The sequence below is a fragment of the Diceros bicornis genome, chromosome X (genome assembly GCF_020826845.1).
Source record: "Diceros bicornis minor isolate mBicDic1 chromosome X, mDicBic1.mat.cur, whole genome shotgun sequence".
Taxonomy (NCBI): Eukaryota; Metazoa; Chordata; class Mammalia; order Perissodactyla; family Rhinocerotidae; genus Diceros; species Diceros bicornis.
This window is the reverse complement of record NC_080781.1, coordinates 71,614,991-71,628,830: the sequence shown is the minus strand read 5'-3', so window position 1 is coordinate 71,628,830 and position 13,840 is coordinate 71,614,991. Positions and strand designations below refer to the sequence as shown.

Below are 13,840 nucleotides of genomic sequence, written 5' to 3'. Positions count from 1 at the left end.
CAAAAACCACACCCCATTCCTCTCTACTCCACTTTACCCAATGATCTCTTACCCAGGCTTGTAACCTTACCTGAAATATCCCATTATAGATTCAATCCTTTAAGGCACTTTGTCTCCAAGAATCTCCTAATAAAATCAAAATACTACAAGGGGGATTTTCACATTAAACTATTAACTGTATAATTAATCAGATAAGTTAGTTTTCACCTTAGAAAGTGGATGGGATGAAATACAAATAAAGATACATTTTATTTGGTAGAAGAAGGTAGGTAAAGGAACATAGAAGGGGACAGTCTTAGGTGGTGCAATATAGTAGGATTACCTGAGAAGCCAGATTGCATTGTAAGTGTTGGCAGAGAATTCTACAAATGGGAGGAGAGGGCAGGAAAGATAGAAGGAGGCAATGAATGTAATAGCTGTCACTTAAACAAATCTGCTTCAAGCTAGTCCTTTTAACAATATTTTCTCATCTAGGCTGCAAGCCTTGGAGAGAGGGATCCTTTCAAAGAGTTCAAATGCCAGCTTCAGTTGGGGAATCTTGAAACACTTCCTTCCCTTTCTCTCTCTATCTCTCTCCCCCTCACTTTTTTCCTCTTGTAAAATAAGTATAATAAACAATGCCTACTCCTGGTGTGTATTGTTAAGATTACATAAGGTATCCCAGGTAAAAGCAGTACGACAGTGCTTGGCACAAAATAGATGCTCAATACATGTTATTTGTCCTTTTATTTTTGCCTCTAACACTTGGTAAATAGGATGCTAGACACACAGGAACTTCTAAATAAATGTTTTAAAAGGACCTGATAAAGAAAAATTAGTGGTGAGGATAAAACAGACTAAAGTACTTTCTAAATTCCTTTATCTTTTGGTGAAAATGATGTAATCTATGCAGAAATAGAAGTATAATGATGTACACCTGAAATTTATACAATGTTATAAACCAAAAATAAATAAATAAATAAATAAAAGAAGGTACCAATGTGGAAGAAGCAGACCTGAGAAAAGGATGAGTAACCAAAAGGCATCCCCAGAGGCCCCAGGTTCCACAGCAGTCTGTCATGGGGTCTAGGAAAGAAAGTCCAGATAGGAAGTTACAAACTGAAAAAGTTATGATCTCTACCGGTAGTTTGTTGTGTGTGAAGGCAGAACCAGAGCTATCCAAGTACCACCTGAGTGGGGCATATATGTGAGGATAAATCAGAGCAACAGTCCACAGGGAGAGAATTCAGTGACCGATCAGGGTCACATATTAATCATAAACACCACCAGACAAATCCAGCTGGCTAGAAGCAGATTCCATTGAAATGGTGAATATTCTTAGGTGCCTTTTTTTTAAGTCATTTAATTTATTATATTTCATGGACAGGAGTCCAGCAAGATATCAAAAAATGGGTTTTGGTTTGGAGGTCACTTCATCAGTTTCTTCTAGAACAGCATATACCCTAAAACTATTCGGTTTTACTTGCTGGATTTTCCAACTCCTAAGACAGGCCACTTAAGCTGAGAGAAAGCCGAGTGTAGGGGAAAGAGCACTTGACAGAGACATAAGATACCTGGCTTCTAGTCTTGGCCTTATCGCTAGTTAGTGGTGTGGCCTTGGCATAAAGTGCCTTCTATCTCTGGGCCTCAGTCTTTCATCTGTAAAATGAAAGAGTTGGACTAAGTTATTTCTAAGGTTCCTTTGAGTTCTGACAGTCTAAGTCTAGTAGAAAGTTTAATTTGGCAGATAGGCGCAACTCGACATAAAAACTGGGGAAGAATTGAAGAAATCCTGTGTCCTTCCTTTCCAGTGCTTCCTTACCTCAGGTCTGACCAAGAGTCCTCACACCACAACCCTAACTGCCTGGATTACATATCCAATCCAAGACCTATACTCTTAGGCAGCCTTTCCTTGTTGGCACAGGCTTGTTCTTGTCATGGACTGCTCCCCATCAAATCATTCCTTAGGGCCAGTGTCTCTACTTTTAAGCTCAAAACCGCTGAGATTTCATAAGTGGATTTAAGCTAATGCATTAATGACAGAGAACCAGAACACTATCCAGGACCTTCACAGAGAACATGCAGACATTTTTCCAGTAGCTTTCTTTTAAATAATTCATGGAAACAATTGAAATCCCAAGCGAAAGGAGCACAATACCATGGGAGGAGAGTAGGGGAGAAGTTTTAAACAGGTTGGACCCCTCATATCATACACTGAAGCCTGCTCAGTAGCCTACACATGGAGTAAGTAATTCAACAAGTTCAGTCAGCACATATTTATTGAACACCTCGGGCAGCATGCTGTTTTCACTGATAAGCCCAAAGTTGACATAGGTAATGATTCAATGAACCTTACAATTTTTCAACTGCTGGTATAACTGATTTAGCATTTTAAATAAATGCTAGACTTTATTAATACTTATAAAATCTTTATTAATAACCTATTAATCTCTATTGATGTTTTAGTCTTTACAAACAAGATAACTGAGGGCTAGAGAAAATAAGGGATTTGTCCTTAATTACATAGCAAGTTAATGGCAGACCCAGGACTAGAACCTAAGTTTTAACTCAAAAGCCTTGTGTTCCTTTATCAACATGACACTTCCTTCCAACTACACATTCTCTAACACATGTATGAATATTTCTCTTCCCCTCATATAGTCAGATCATTTGGATGTAAGCTTTATTTATGTTATTAAGGGCTGTCAATTTTCTAAATCAACAGCAGTGTACAAATCACCAGAAACAAGTGTGCTTCATTTTTTTGTTTTCCTGCATTGGCATGGAAACCAGTGTTCTTAATTATGTGCAGAAAAAATCACCACCTATTCCTCCCTCTTCTCCATTTCTCTCCCTACACCCTCCCACACGTATAGAACACAGACACGCAGACATCCATTTCTGCTGACATGCAAGACTGGAAGAAAGTAACCAAAATGGGACAAATGTTCTTTTTTCCTCTTTCACTTCTTTCCTGCTGCTACAGTTTGCTAAATTATCAATCTACGACAAAGGAATAAAATGATATGAGCAATACTTTGTTGTAAATAAAGTCACCATGCTAGATGTCACTGGAGATAAAAAGAAATGAGAGACATGGCTCTCTCCTTGAAAACTTGTAGGCTGGCAGCGGTGACAGAACAGACAAAACAGAGAGAAATGAGTAAAATCAATTGCTAAATTGAGCTAGTCCAATGCTAAGCTCTATAGAAAGCTTCCATATATTTAGGGTACAAACCCATAATAGTCTTTAATGTGGTTGGGTCATTCCCTATGTCATTTCTAAAAACAGTGATTTTACTAATCCATAAAACTCATACTTCTCTTTCTCATTTATTCAGCTGCAAGACTTATCACTATTCTGTTCCTCATAAGCATTTCAAGCTACAAGCTTGACCAAGCATAGTGCTCCCATGTGCTGAAGGAAATCTGTCGGGTAAAAGGCAGGTGCAACTGAATTTTTCCAGTGTGATTTCAATTCAGTTGCACATGGCATTCTGCAAATTGTACAGAGGAACTCTGACCAAAAGAATACAAAGTACCCATTAGGCATTAGCATAGTGATCCATACCCTTGAGAGAGAGGTGCCCTCAATCACACCGTTTTCACAGATAGAGAAACTGAAAATGAAGCTTACTGCCTTGTTCAGGTTTATACCCCTAGCCACTCCTGTAGGAGCACAATTTCAAGCTCAAGCTTGTGATTGGTGCCTGCTATAAGTATGATTTAGAAAAGAGTTCATGGATGGATGTCCCAAGGCCCTTCCTCTACTTCCTCTTGGATAGGAAGCATAGACATGGGGGTGGGAACTGAAGAGAGCAGGAGGATATAGGGAATAACCAACATTATCAGGAGACAGACTATCCTAAAACCTTGTCCTGTGTTTCCTGTGTTTTTGTTTTTTGCTTTTTATCCAGAATTCTGTAGCTACTTGGGTCAGATGGTTCCAACACTGAGCTCCTAAACTTAAGTATGTGAGTTAGATTCCAGTTAATTCTTTCTGTAACATAGCCATAGATTGCGCTCTGAGCCTGGGACGGGTATCCTGTAACTCCAAGTTCTGGGTCCTAAGGGAAAAAATGACTCACAAATATTAATATAGCTCTACCCTCTCTTCTAATGGTTGGTGTGTAGCATCAATTTTGTATATGAAAGATTTCATGTTTTAGCTCCAATTTTGATGCCCTATAGCCAATATAGAGTGTAGTAGGAGGCCAGCAAACAAGTACGCATATAAATAAATCTATTCCCTTAGACGTGTTTAGGAGAGTCTCTATGCACAATTTTTTTCTGAGCCCTTCCCTTTTGTTGATTTTAACTTGCATCGAAAACCATATTCTGTCTTAGTCTCTGATATAGCCTTATATCTGGAATTCAGAACCTTTGTTTTAACCTTAGCATGACACAGCTTAGGTTAGGGATAAGAAAGCAAATCTTTTGCAAAAGCTCTGATATGATTTTCTTTTTGCATCACATCAGCTTAAGTGTGAATGGGGATGGTGACTCTCTGTTTAAGGCAAAATATGTCATGAAATCACCTACCTTTTTCTAAATCCCCTTTGTATAGTTAGATTTAATATGTGCTACTTTTTCCTCCTCAAGTAAATAAGCTCCATGAGGGCAAGGGCTACATCTTATATGACTCCTATTATTACCCATGCTATACTAGAAAAATAGTAAACAAACCATTAAAATTAAAGAGAATTAAAGTATTTCATATATGCTTTCTATTATCCCCATTTTTTATCCATTTCTTTCCCTATTTTATGTGTTCTATCTCCCTGCCACTTCCTAGTTCAACCAGACTAAATCTAATAAAAGAACAATCTATTTTGAAATTAGTACATCTTGACTCTCTCTATTGTGAACTCTTGATTCTCAAATGGAAAGGGACAAAATAGTGAGATGTGACTTTATTATATAGAGACAGCATAGTATAATGGAAAGGGCTTTGAAACTCAGCCAAGACAGTTGCACAACGTTGGGCAAGTTATTCAATTTCTTAAACATTGATTTCCTCATCTATAAAAGAAGAAAATAATAGAGTTATTGTCAAAATTTAAGAAATCTTGCCCAATGCTTAGTATATCTTAAGTGCTCAATGAATAAGAATCATTATTTTTGATGGTAGAGAACCCAAAATCAAAGTTAGAGCAAGTGGTAGATAGCCTCCAACAACCTGGTAAATCCTAGACTTTAGGGAGCTGCTTAAATGTTTAATAGCTTCTTCTGGAGTCATTACTAGGAAGATACTTGATTTAGAATAGGGCATGTTTTTTGGGGAGAAAATCAATAGCTCAGGGATGGCCTAAATCTGATGTTGATCCTTAGTCCACGGTGAGGACTTTGGCCCTGCTTTGAAGTTCACACCTTGAGTTTTGAGGAGTATTTGGGAACCACTAAATGTACCTCTAAACCCCTAAATCACATTGGAGAATTCTGGTTATTTCCCCTTTGCTATAAAAACCAGACTTGCCTTCCAGAGCTGTGAGACTAGAACAAGACCAAAGGCTCAGAATTCTCCATTAAGAAAATTAAGTCAGCATGCTTAGGAGTGAGACTAAGCAAATAAAAACTAATTTACATTCCAAAATGAATTTTCAAAACCTAAAAATAATTCCATACCCGCAAAAGGGCTATGCGAAAATAAAACTTTATTTTGAAGACAAATTTTTATATATGAAAAGAAATCAATTCCATCTTTTTAATAAATATACTGAAATTTTACATAAAAAGATAATGAACTGATCACTACTTCTTAGAAGTACTTCATATTCTTTGGCCCAATATGATAAGGGGGCTAATGCATGAAAACATTACTAAATTAGACTTAAAATTTCCAAAGGAACATCATACAGTCTTTGGAGGGGAGTGTATTAGGGTGATTCAGCATTAATGTTCGTTTTATTCGTATACAAAATATTTCCAACAATTTCCCAAATGTGTCACTAAATAAAAAGGCTGGGAAAAAGATTGCATCTCTATGCAGTGTATTAAAGCAGCCTACATGTTGGAGATCCCATAGCATTTGGGGAGGAGCCAGCATGATTAATCATCATGCCCATATACTCCAGATATCGGTTTAGCCTAGGTTTTTACTTCGGCTTTATATGTTTGGCTCAAGTATCAATGACCCAGGGTAGTCAACCTTAATATCTCTTCCTTATTGGACCATGTCACAGGAATTTTCAAATTTACTTCTTCCCGGAGGTCAGGCAGTTTTAAATTTCCTAAGTGATTTTTCCCCTAAGAAAGACTCAAACAGATACACAGATAATATTTCTCAATGTTCAATTCTTACAATTGTAATTTAGAACCAAGATGATTATTAACAAATAATTCTATATCAAATATGATCCAGGTCATACTCTGTGAATTCTGAGAAACAGCACTGTTCTCTCTGCAGATTGCAAAATGTCTTTATAGTGCTTTGCTTAATCAAATTTCATGGTCCAAAATTGAGAGAAGTTTACTCTATTCTCCGTGACCAAAAAGCCACTTTCAGCAAGTGGCTAGAGCAAAACTGAGTTTCCCAAAATCCAATGGATGATCATCCACTCTGGATAACTCAGGCCTCAAATCTACTTTTCCTAATTAATCTGGATTGGTTATCTAGACTAGCCACTTCACAGTCTGTCATATTTATACTCTGCCTCAGCAAGGTAGATCATCATTGGGATGGCTTTGTTATATCCCTTGATGTAAAATTAATCACAAATCATTTTTCTTTTTAGTCCTGATAAGCTTTTGGAGGTCATAAACTTTCAAAGGGAAAGGCATTGTGTACTGTACCAGATTCCTTGATATGGACTGTGCCTGCTCTTGATAATAAACCAGGTAGTTCTATTGTCAGTGGTTCTTCCTCAGAGAGAATAATGCCAGGTCAAGTGACTAAACTTGTCTTTGTTATATTGAATTAGTTTTATTAAGTATTAAAAATCAGTACCACCTAGTTTTAACTCTAGTATCCTTAGAAAAAAGAGACTTCCGCTGATACCTTCAGAATTAAAAAATGTTAGGAAGAAGGGGAAAAAAGATTAAATAATGACAACAAAAAAATCACGTCCCAATCAAAAGTGGATACAAGAAGATAGAAGCAGGATACTATTATTATTATGGGAATGTGGGGACAAAAAGCAAAGAAATACATCTTTAGAATATTAAATGAGTAAAATCTTTGGCATAAAATTAATAAGGGCCAGGAAAATATACATTGAAAAATTTCTTCTACAGGTCCCTACCACCAAAGCAAAAAAGAAAAAAAAAATAGAAATTATTAAATTATTTCTGCACTTACAAATTTAAACTATGCAGGTAAATTGGACAAAACAATAAGAGAACAACACTGTGCCTACTGAAGAAAAGTTTGTTTATTGGACCTGGGTAATGCTCTTCCTCTATCTACGTTAACTGAATTATTTGGACAATCATTTAACTTTCCACTGTGAGAAGCATGTGTAAACATAACTTCATATCTTAGAGCACATCTGATAGAATTTTTAGTAAAACTTATCCAACTTTGTCATATTTTTATGTTTACAGATAAGATCAGGCTTTTGTTTTAGACTCCTTACAAATATGTTTAGTACATGTCCTTCATTCTTTAATATGCACAATATATGGCAAGTTGCCAAATGTGCATTAGTTTCAACAACTTCAATTTTCCTGGAATAAGAGAAATAGCTCTTCAACATTTTATAGCTAATTTAGAACAAATTTTTTTTCTGTAGTTTGGAGCCACTGTCTTACTACTTTATTCGCCTCTGTAATCAAGGTGACTTTATTATATCCATTGATGTGACATTAATCACAAATATCAAGAAAACATTTCCTTTTGCAGTTTTGGAATTGAATGGCTTTTTTTAAAAAAATCTGATAAATAATAAATCAGTCTATCTTCTACATGTAATTCATTTTCCAGCACACCACTAAGACTGACACTTTAAAACAGAGTAGCCAGCCAGGATAACAAAATTTTAGTTTTAAAGAACCAAATCATAGGTTACTGCATGTCACCTAAAAAAGATTAAATACTCCAAAGAGTAAATCATTATCATTACTATTACCCTATACATAACTTGTTAAGAATTATTTTACCATATAAAAATAAGTCATTTTTTATTATATTACTTATAAGAAATATCTGGTAATACGTTATTAGCTTATAAGAAATACCTGAATCTAATATGCAAAGAAAAGCTGAAAATAGCTAAGTAATTATAACAATATTAAAGTCTTTCTTCTGTTGCTGAGAATGTGGAAAAACCTTGCCATTGTCTGCCATATCAATGAAATTAAGAATGAAAAGAATATAGTGTGGCATTGAGCAAACGCTTTTGGAAGAAACAAATGTATTGTCAAGAAGTAAGGAAGGAGTTGAGAGGCTTTTGATTTCTTGGCAGATATTTGCATATATTTTAAGTACCTAGTGAGAGAGTAATTATGCTGTCCGAGATACAACTGAGCCTGAATGGGCAGCCTTGGCTCACGCCCTGGGCACAAGACATGCTTCTATGTGACCCACATACTGATCATGGCCAACGGTTTAAACTTTGGATTCCTCACTAGGTAATTAGAGTTAGTGAAGTGCCTGGCCCATACCCAAGTCTCCAGAGTCTATGCAGACTTGATTTTGTTTAATATCCTGCACTTCTGATTATCTCTCAAGAACTCTGACTGCATTTTGATTCCTGGCTGATGCTAATGCAGCCATTGCTGCAAATGAAAGTGATGCCTCTGAAGCACACTCTTGTCTCCCAATGACTATACCAAGAGATCCCACTTTAATTTTCAAATCCCAGATATCACCCTGTTATATGATAAACATTAGTAATAGTCAAGCCACTAACTACTGCATCCTCTTCGGGATTCACATACCACCAATTATAATATTTAGCTTCCTCACACTTCTTTATCCTAAGTCCCGTATGCCTGTTTTTGCCAGGAAGATATCCTGTAATCTTGACTCCCTTCTCAAACTTGGAATCTCCTAGACCTCAGGACTTCCTAAATACTCTCTCTTATCTTATAGTTTGGCCAAACTGTTGCTCTGACACTTGATATAGCACATAACCTTCCATTACATGGGCAGGTCTGTGTATTACAGCACTTAGTGTGTATCGATTTGCAATTTGAGATTTTTTTTCTGTGGGCACAGTAGGAATAATTCTCTCCTATTCTTGCAAGGAAACAGTGGTAGAGCCCAGCAAATCAAGGTTTGCTACATTATTAGGGCCCTTGGGAGAAGCCTGAAGTGTGCCCCTGGTATTGAGAGGTTCTTGAGTGATTTCAAAATGACATCTTTTAACATTTCCCAATGAATAATGCATGTGTCTCTTAATCCTTAAGCCTTATTAAGCAGTAAGGAGAAGTGAAATTAGCAGTGGACGAGGCATCAAGAGACCTAGGTTCTAGCCTTTTCTCTGTCACAAACTCACAGAGGTACTTGGCCCAGTCACTTCAACTCTCTGAGCCTCAGGTTTTCCAATTTTAAAATGCAAACTGTCAATCTACGTCACTTCTCAAAGCACAAGAGAGTCTCAGATGCTTGCCATCACTCCTGTGAGTGACAGGATTTGAATCTGTTTCTGATAACTTCTTATTTTTTGACTAGGAGTTTGGAGACTGATCTTGAAAGCTTTGGCACAAGACGAAGATTTTTGGAAGGTCACTTTCATAGGCAAGGGAAATGGGACTATCTGTGGTCCCTCCTCTCGGGATTAGATGGAGGTCAGAAGAAGGAGTTAAATTCCCTTTCTGATTCTGGGCATCTGACTGGTGCCAAAAGTGTCTATGAGAGGAAGGTAGAAAGCATGCTTCTTTCTCCTTTTCATTTCAGTTACCTAATGCAAAGGGGGATAATTGAGTTCATCCATTCCTAAGGGTCTCTAAATGGAAATTCAGAGAGTTTTATGGAGGAATCAATGCCTCACTTTTTGTTTATTCACCTTTACGATATTTAGTACCATATTACACTGGCCCCAACAGAATAGATACACTAGATGGTTCTTGTCTCACAGAAATATTACTGCAAATATATAGCAAGGTAGAAAAGTACATGTGTTCACAAACGCAAATTAAAAAATAAATAAATTAAATTTTAAAAATTAAAAAATTAATCCCCCCTCTGATACAAACTTCTTGGAGGATGATTTTTATATGATCCAAATATTTGCTAGTGTGGCTGGTGAAATCTTTCCCCAGGCTAAAAAACTTGAATCCCATCTATAAAATTGATGCCTTTGCCACCATACCTGAGATTTACAACAGCTGCAGAAAAGAAATACTCTTTGCTGAATGATCCAAAGCTCTCTCACAAATGTAGCTCTGCTAATTGGGTAAAATTATAACTTTTTTCTTCCTGGAAAGATCAGAGCAGTATAAAATGAGGTCCATGCACACCACTGTCGACAGCAGAGAAAGGAGCAGGAAAGTCATTTGAGATTTAATCTTGGGTAACATTGCACCATGGAAATCCATCTTTTCCTTTCTTTTAATCTCTGAATGCAGCTCCTAGCAGTTTCATGCCATTGATAGCCTCATCATTTGGTTTAAAGTTAGAAAGTATCTTCCTTAATATCTTTTCTTTGAGTCCAAAAGAGAAACAACATGGAAACCAGGAAACAATTTCACGTACATTTTGTTAAAACAAGTTAAGTCAATTATGTGTAACTAAAAATGTAAATTTAATCCAAAATCATTTTATCCATTGTTGATTTTTTAATGTACTGATTATTTATTCTGATAGATACAACTTATCTATGAGAAACAGAGCAACTATGCCTGTTGTCTTTCTTATTTCCCCTCTCTCTCATTATAAACGTTTTTTTTTCTGGAGTACTTTCTTTGAAAGCAGAATCTCTACAGATAACATTAATTATGATTCACTTTTACAGTGAAAATATGTAACTGATACAAGCTGATAGGAACATGAATTCATGTCGGTAAAGGTCCTAAGATATTACAGCTCTCTTATTTTTTTAATCATAGCTCATTTTGAAAATAACACAAATTTAACCATTTTAATCATTCAGCAGATAAAAATAGCATCTCCAAAGAGTTATAGCAAAGCATAGATAAAAACCATCCTGCACATTCATACAAGTAACTCTACTTAATACAGAGTTGGTTAAATTACAAATGTTTACAGGGCTATTTTATTCAATATCAATTGAGTGAAACACATTATGAAAAACTTCTCCATGCCAACCTTACATTTCTCCAAGTTTAAAGTTACCTACCCCCTCCCACCTCAGGCAGCCAACCATATAATTAATTTTGCTTGTGTAAATACCTAGGAAATGACATACCGGGATCTTCCAGGTTCATTATATCCATACCACCCTTAGATCTGACAGGTTACCCAGAACCTTGTGTGAAGAGGCCAATTCTAGATATCAAGGGCAAAAGGAACAAATAAGAGCTAATTATGCATTAAAAAACTGGAGCCTACCGTTTCAGTTTCTTTCTGTTTTCTCCAGAGATCTCCAAGGAATTCATGCCACAGCCACTCCAACAAGGACACTACTGATCTGTGCATCAATTCCAGCTCCTTGTTCTGAGAACGACCAATCCAATCCTCCTTCACTATCAAAAAAAAAAAAAAAAGGAAAGAAAGAAAGAGAAAAGGAAAGGAGAGAAAAAGAAATAAAGAAAAGAAGGAGGGAGGAAAGAGTAAAAAGAAAACAAAATAAAAGAAAGCCAAAAGAAAAATGAAGAAAGCAAAACAAAAAACAAACAAAAAAAAGAAACAAAATTCTCATCATTACCTAACCACTACCATGTTGGAAAACATGGTAGTGAAATGTCAGAGTGAAATATGCAAGCCACTCTGTGCACATTGAACATTTCCGTTTTCCAGGGGGCAGCTCGAGCTAGCTTGCTCTCTCTCTTGCTCTTTCTCTCTCTCTCTCTCTCTCTCTCTCTGATTAATGATGCAGGACTACGCTATGAGCTGTACATAGAGCCTGCAAAGCTTCACATTTAGCAAAGAAACTCTCGTTTCTATTTATAGGGCCTCAGTGCATTGTCTTCCAATCCTGTGGTTGCACTCAGCTTTGAGTTTATGATAATACACAGCCTATTTGTTTATGGAACAATTCACTGAAGCTAGGTGCCCTCTGGCCCCTCCCATAGATAGTGGACCACTACAATCTTCACTGTGATCCTTTCTCTCAGCCCCTCACAGTTGTTGTGTTCAGGTACCAAAGTGGACACTTCCTGAGGATGTCCCTTAGGTAGCTCCCAGTAGGAGAGGTCAAGGTGGGGATAACCTCTCCTTAGGATATTCTTGGATGTACAAACCTCTGAACTCCTGGCATTGAAATAAATACTACCCTACTCCTTAAGAGGAATTTGGAGATACTTAACTCACCTCCCACTTCCTGTCCACCCACACACTCCCTGTTCCCTTCAGAGTCCCTGTGACCAGGAAGTGCAGATAAGCCCCAATTTCCTCTCAGTGGTTAGAGAGGATTGGGTGAAAAGAGGCTGGTTTCCTGTAGCCTGGACCCATTGCCACAGCCTCTTGAAGATGGTGTTCCAAGGAGCCTCAGAACCCCAGAGCCCAGCGCTACACTGTATTAGACACCTAACACCCCACCACCACTACCACTACCAGCACTACTGGAATGAGAGGCAGCTAAAGGCAATCTCCAAGACTTTAGTAGTATTTCTAGATCAGAGCAAGAGAATTTTTCACATAGGTCATGGGAGAAAGAAGTATGTTAGTGCAGGTCTGGTCTCATGCCAGAACATACCTCTGTGGTGTATTATAGGGAGCACGTGTAAGACTCTCTGCCTCAAACTACTTCCTTCACTAATGCCTAAAACACCAGGCCTTTGGAGGTAAGCATTCTCTTCTTCCTGAAGTCTTGATTTTCTAATCCTGATGCTCCTAGAAATATACTCACTTGAAAACCTTGCTGTGAATGAGTTTATCAGAATTGGAAAGATGGGAGTAGGTGGTGGGAGCAGGATATAAAGGGAAACTGAAGAGATCCCAGGACAGGAAACCTGAACTGCCAAAAGCAATCTTTAATGATTTTTTACTAGGCTAGCTATGGTGAGACTAGTCCTGAACAAGTGGGGGAAAATATAAAAGGAAAAAGGGTAAATTAATGTAAATTTGCATTAGGTCAGATATGTTGACCACAACCCAAAATATATTGCCCCTACTTTGTCTTTTTATTCTGTACTCTGGCAGAATATAAGGGTAATGTATTGTTTGTTTATTTAAAGAAACTTTTCCTACTTGCTTTTGGTGTGTCTAGAGTTTATTGTGATGCTCTCTCTCCCCTCACACGGCCTTAGCTCTATTCAGCAAACATCTATTGAATAACTGCTAAATACAGACCAGTGGATCAAATACAGTTGGGGAGGAGAGAATGAATAAGAGTGGAAGGGGGATAATGGTAAAGGAAAGGGTGCCACCTCCCAGCAGCTTTTTAGAATCTAGTTAAGCACCTAAGACATTATGCAATTACCTCAAATATAAGTTGACATATACATAATGAGGGCCTAAGAATGTCATATATAGTGCTGTAAAGTTTCACATAGGAAGTCAGGGATCCCAGAGGGCTGGGGTAAGAAATGGAATTTCAAGATGGAAGTCAGGCAAGTTTTCCCGGAGAAAGAGAGTTTGGGCTGGGCCATTTAAGAATGGCAGGATTTTGGAGCCAGCCCAGTGGTGTAGTAGTTAAGTTTGGCACATTCAGCTTCAGCAGCCCAGGTCCATGGGTTCAGATCCTGGGCACGGACCTACACCACTCATCAAGCCATGCTGTGGCAGCAACCTACATACAAAATAAAGGAAGATTGGCATGAATGTTAGCTCAGGGCCAAGCTTCCTCAAGCAAAAAGA

The 13,840-nt window shown here is 37.4% G+C and overlaps 1 protein-coding gene across 1 annotated transcript in view; it reads right to left on the bottom strand.

The window, feature by feature from the left end:
* GPR174 (G protein-coupled receptor 174) overlaps window positions 1-11,861 on the bottom strand; it is a 32,422-nt gene extending 20,561 nt beyond the window's left edge. The window contains exon 1 of the mRNA XM_058536246.1: window positions 11,432-11,861. The gene's annotated coding sequence lies outside the window, so the exon portion shown is untranslated. The remainder of the gene's footprint in view (window positions 1-11,431) is intronic.
* Between the last annotated feature and the right edge of the window lie 1,979 nt (window positions 11,862-13,840).